The following is a 6,000-nucleotide window of genomic DNA, read 5'->3' as shown; positions in this document are numbered from 1 at the left end:
CGGGAGGCGACGGGGGACCCCCGGGCTCCCAGCGCGGGGGGCTGGATGCACATGGGTTTCACCCTACCGGGATGGGGGCTCACCCGGGGTCTCCTGCCTCAGAGATGCGGTACACAGTTCTGGTCCCTGCGGGGACCCTGCACGCCGTGGCCAGCACCAACAGCACTTGTGGTGCGGGGAGCGGGTGGATGTTGCCCTGGACGGAGCGTGCTGCCCGCTGCGGCGCTCCGGCAGGGTAGACCCTGTTATGCCAGGGCTGCCCCCAAAACCGCCTTCTCTTGTATTGATGGCTTCTTCTGGCGTCGTCGTAATTTTACTAACTACTGCGAAACTGGCACAAAGGAAGGGGAACCACAAATTGCTCCGCGTTCCCCCAAGAGCCTCCTCTTGAAATTTGGAGGAGAGGTAGGGTGCCAGGGAAAGGCAATTAAGTGCAGGAATAATTATACTTGGAATAGTTATGAAGGCTCTGCTTCTATTTTTAAATAGTCTGGGGAAATTTCCCAATAAAGGGATCCCCCAAAGACCTGTGAGGCTGAGACTGCCCTCTCCCTCCCTACCCCCATCCCTTTTGTACAGAAATCTGGTTAGTGTGGAACAGGAGTTTTGAACAGGGACATTTAAAGAGTGGGGGAGTCTTTGTCTTGAGTCATTCTGGCAGGGAGGGAAGGGCTGATTTCCCAACCAGTCGCTGTTTTCCAGCACGACCGAGCTGTGATATGGTGACATCCAGCCCCCTGGCACGTCTCTCTTATTACCCCAGTCTCCCGAAAATATTCATGGGGGAATGTGTCATCTGTGGAGCTGCTCTGTCCGTGAGCTGTATGTACAGTGCCTCCCCCCTGTCGTCTGGGGCTCCCTAAAGAGAAGGGATAAAGCCTTTTAGGTTTGCAAACAATAGTGCGCTTAAAGAGCAAAATGGATCAGAAAACCTGTTGGGGTTTTGTGCCAATACTCTGTGGCACAGAAGCAATAAGCCTTTCCAGAGCTGAGCAGGGAGCCAGTTTTGTGGCTTCCTCCAGGCGGTTTGTTCACATTAGGGAAAACCTCGGGCACAGCTGGCAAAGGTCCTTTAGCTGTGTCTCAGGAGGAGACACATGTCCCCAAATTCAGCCAGACCTCCACCTCCTCCGCAGAGGAGGGCAAGGTGCATGGGGGGGAACTGCCATATTCCCACCCCAACGATCTGCAGGTGAGGATTGGCCTCATCCCCATTGCTTGAAAGCTACATTTGCTCTGTGGAGGAAGGAGATGGACCTCGTGGTGGTTTTAAAACCTGGCGGCCGAAAGGACCACAGCTGATATTGCTGTGCTGAGGGGAGGGTGTGTTTCCTATTCTGCTGAGGCTGCTGGAAACTTTCTAGTGTTGCTGTCCAGCTGGTGATGATATGGAGCATTTGGGTCCTCGACTTCCCCTGTGATCCTCTCTGCTGTCCTAGCAGGGAGAGGCGTAGGGGTGGGAGGCGAGCAGCAGCTCCGAGGGACAGCTCAGTTTCTAATCTGGTGAAACTGGTAATCCTGGTGGGTTGTGGCAGCTCTGGGGGGCTGGACTCAGTTGTCCAGGCATCTCCGGACACCTGGACTCCTATCTAGATGGGAGGTCAGAAGTGGAGATGCACACTGCTGGGAATTTATAAATCAAGCCCTGTTTTGGTTAGTAGCTTTGCTCAACTATTCCAGTCTGGAATAATTCAGTGTGCTCCAGCCTTGCTCCTCCAGTCCTGCAGGACAGGAACAGTTAAAACCTGAGAGAGAGCTGGAGGGACGGAGTGAGATTCCTCGACACTGGGGGAAAGGCATGCTTCCTGCAGCATACCTCCCAGGATCAGGAGTCTCTACAGACCTGCGGGATGGGCTGAAACGGGACCTGTGCCTCATTGGGGTCCCAGCAGGCTGCTGGGCAGCACAGGTCTGCTGGCAGAGCGTGGAAACATCACTCTAGGCTCCAGGGTATCCGAGCCCCTTTGCTTTTGCAAGTAGGAAAATGATGTGGTTAAAAGCAGGGGAAGAAGGGAGGGACATAGTCTCTTCCCTCTTGTTGTCTCCCCAGGTGCTTGTCTGTATGGGGGCTATTTAAGGGTTTTTTTTTTTCCCTTCTGCCTGCTTAGAAGATTCCTTGTTAGTGTTGTGTGAATGAGCCCGAGCTGAGGGAGTATAAATCAGGATGGATGAAAATTCCCTGTAGTCAGTTTTTCCTCTGCCTCTTCAGTGCCATAAGGAAATGTTCATTTAATTATAGGCATCAGGGGTAGAAATAACTACATTAAGCCCTCAAGGGCAAGCTGCTGGCGACAAGCTGCGGATCAGAGCACACAAAAGTTTTTCCGCTCACTCAGCGTGGGAGGAAGCTCGGGCATTTTGTGGGTACCTGAGTGAGCAGCAGCAGCAATGGCAGCCCCGCTTCAGGGCCAGGGGGGGAGGGGCTGCGGGGAAGGTGCATCATGGCCCACAGCTGGCGGTCGCGTGAACTTGCTTCCAGTTCTCGCTGGCTATTGAAACACGTAATCCCAAAAGAATGGAGAGAGGCTATTTGTCAGCCACATGAGCACAGCCCGCACAGAGGCAAAGCAAACACGTGCATTGGTTTGTTCAGAGGGTCAGGGATGCTGGCAAGGAAGATACGCCCTGCTAGGGCTCAGATCAGCCCCCCCACCGTTCCTGTGCCTGGTTAAGCCCTGTTCTGGTTAACGGGGTTTGGATGTACATTCTTGTTTTGGGGATAATTTTTTACTGTTGGGAAGCCAGCTTTGCAGCCCTCCCTCTGTATCACAACTGCAACCACTCTCAGCTCTTCCTATCCTGCCTGATGTGTTGTGAAGGCAGTCAGGACCCGTACGTGTGCCCTGGGACTACCAAACCTTTGCATGAGCTTTTTTGCCTAGGATGCATGAGATTGGTTGGAGAGCGGAGCCTCTTGGGGGTGAGACTGCTGCGCGGCATGCCAGCGTGTGGCAGGGTGGTCGTCACTGCTCTGTGGCAGGGGCTGGAGCAGAGTGAAACCATTTTGTGCTCAGTGTTGTGCCCAGTGAGTTTTAAAGACCTTTTGGGGTGTAAAAGGCTTCTGTTATATTTTGACGGGCAACTGTGCCTCGAGGGAAGTCCCTCCTGCATCTGCAGTAGTGCTTGCTCTGCCCGGGCAGGGAGGCTTTAAAGATGAAGCAGCCACGAGCCTTTATTTGGTGTGCTGGAAATCAGACCGAGCGCCGTGGGGTACATGGTCCAGGTTGGGACAGAGCGAGAAGAGGAAGCGCAGGCCAGGCGAGGTGATTTTTAGCAGACAGATGAAATGAGAGAGGGCAAAGGAATCTGTGGGTTGTGGTTTTTCTCTTAGATCAGTGGCTTTCATCCTGTGGTCTGTTAACTCTTGGGGGCCTGTGGGCTGCTTTGAGGAGGCCTGTGAAAGGTAACCGAGGACAGAAAATTCACTTCTGCTGTATACAACTGTCTACCTGATGCTGTTTCCCCAGGGGCTGCATCTCTCCTGCCCCGAGCTGGGAACTGCCGCTGTTAATAGTGAGAAGCGCGGAGGAGAGCAGACGTTGCAGCAGCAGAGGAGGGAGGTGTGAAGGCTATGAGATGATCTGGGGAGGGAGCGAAAGCAAACAGTCTGGGAGACTGAAACCAAGCAAGATTGTGACTCCCAGCATGAATGGTTGAGCAAAGGGGGAAGGACAGACAGGCTTGCCTGAGTTGCCGTGACCTGCTTGCGTGGAGTCTCTTCTGTGGAGATGGGTGGTGGTGCTTAGAGCAGTCCTGATGTTACCGGTCATGACGACAGGAGATGTGACTCTTCTCAGAACTGGGCTGAGGATGCCTGGCACCCCTGGAGGTCAGGCCCCTGGTGCACATGTGCTGACAAAGGGCATATCTGCAATTACCTGCAACAGCAGGTGCATCTTCTGGCAGTGCCTTGCCATTTCCCTTGGATATACCTGGATCTGCATGCTGTAGATATTCTCTGCTGAAATGCCAAGGGAGCAAATGTTGGCAGTCCTTGGCAAGGTAGTACCCACTCAGTACGTGCAGACGTGCACACCCTGTAGCCTGGTGTTTGAGCTTTCTGATTATGCTAGCTGTAAAGATCTGTAAAAGCTTAAAGATGCTGGCACAGCTACTGTGTGCTTTGGGATCTCCCTCTAAGGAGTTGTTCCATTGCAAGGGCTTCTTCAGTTGTGCCTTGTCCCTCTTGTTGGTGCAGGTTGGTAAGTGTATGTGCTTCCCGCAGACATGAGTGCTTTTCCCACTCCTTTGTAAAATGTACTGGGGCCATGGCAAGGTGGATGGTTTTAGAGGGACACTCGGTGAGGGACCTGGTTGCTGGCAGTACCAGACGAGGATGGTGGTCTGATCTTAGTTTCCAATTAGGGCTTCAGAAAACATCTCAGAGATTAGGGACCTGGCTGGATTTGTAAGTGGTCTAGTGCAGCATGGGAGAGCAGCAATAAAGCCACGTGGGAGCTGGACTGAGAGAGGTCTCTTAGGAGGGGCATCCCAGCACAGGTATGGTCCGTAACTCTGAATTAGCACCAAAAGGACGTGTTCATCCCGTATGCTTCCCTGTGCAAGCTATTGAGGGTCTGGGGTGCAGAGACTCCAGGTGAGCATGGGGGAATCAGCTTGGACATCCCTCAGCTGAACAACATTTTCTTCTCTTCCTCCACTGTCTGTGGTTGGGATCCTTTTTTATTATTTATATTACTTTGAGTTTTGTTATGTTCTGGACGTGGTTTGTGCCGTTGGCTGTTCTGCCCTGGGGCCTCTCTCCTCTCTGCCCTTGGGCCTTGCTCCCCGGCTTTTCCAGGCGCAGTGGTCTGGGGGAGGGAATATCCCTGGCAGATGCTTCCCTCATCTGGTCATTGTGTTCCTGTCCTAACCGATTACCAGTAAATGACCCATTCCTGACCCAGCTCTCCTAGGAAATAACATTGTTGGGTAACTCCTGGGTTTGGGGTGGGCTTGAAAGGAAGGTCAACACTAGCAGGGCCAGATGGACATTGTTGCGGCTGCTGTGTTGGCAACACCGAGATGCTCTGACCCCCCCTCCCTGGTACCCATTGTGTAACTGCGCTTGCGTGGTGTTGTACAGGCTCTGCTAGTTGGTGGTGAGAGACAGGTAAGTCAGAGCGTGTGCTCCAGGCCAGTGCTCTTCCCTTCAGCAGGCTGATTCTGCCTCCGTGGCACTGTGGTATGGCCACAGCACCCAGGAAGGAGAGGTAAAACCAACCTTCAGTTGGGTGAGCTGAAGGCCACACCATCCCCTCTATAGGTCAAGCCGATGTGATGACATCTTAAGGGATGTTTGTGTGTTTCCTTGGAGAGAAAATTGAGGTTTGCTTGTTGTTAATTAAAAAGCAAGAAAATTTTAAAGGCTGTTTGACACAGTCACAGCCAGATTCCATTTCATCTCCCCAAATCCCTCCTCTCATTTCAGCTGGATACAGAAACGACTTATTTCCTCTTTCACTTCTATTCCTGTTCAGTAGGTCAGTTGGGAGCTTTTAAACAGCTGCTGTGTCCCGTGGAGAGGTGGCTTGCCTTGTGACAAAGGAATAAAGTGATTCTTGGTCAGCTAATGTAGAAAATACTTTGGGGTTCTTTCAGAATTGTTTAGAAACGTGAAACTGCTCTTATTCACAGCAGTTTGGGAGAGAGATGGCAGATGTTCTTTCCTCAGATTTTTTTTTTTTTTTTTTTTCTTCTTCTCTGCTGTTGAGCTGAACTCCCCCATCTGCCTTGTCTGGGGCTGTTGTATCGAATCCTCTGCTGAGGATGCTGAACAGAGCAAGCTTTGCCACTTTGACTTGGAACCGTTTTCTGAGGGGCCAGTGGGGTCAGCAACTAGCAAACTCATTTCATCTGTGTATCCTACTGGCTGGCTCTTTTCCAGTGGCCTTGGAAAGGTAACACTGCAGTATTATTCCCTGTTGTTTAAATCACCCCATTCTGCTCCTTACAGAGGTGAAGCATCTTTTGCAAGGTCAGCGTTGCATCCACGTCACC

This window comes from Fulmarus glacialis, unplaced genomic scaffold (genome assembly GCF_000690835.1).
Source record: "Fulmarus glacialis isolate BGI_N327 unplaced genomic scaffold, ASM69083v1 scaffold29371, whole genome shotgun sequence".
NCBI classification, from domain to species: Eukaryota; Metazoa; Chordata; class Aves; order Procellariiformes; family Procellariidae; genus Fulmarus; species Fulmarus glacialis.
This window is presented reverse-complemented; position numbering follows the sequence as displayed.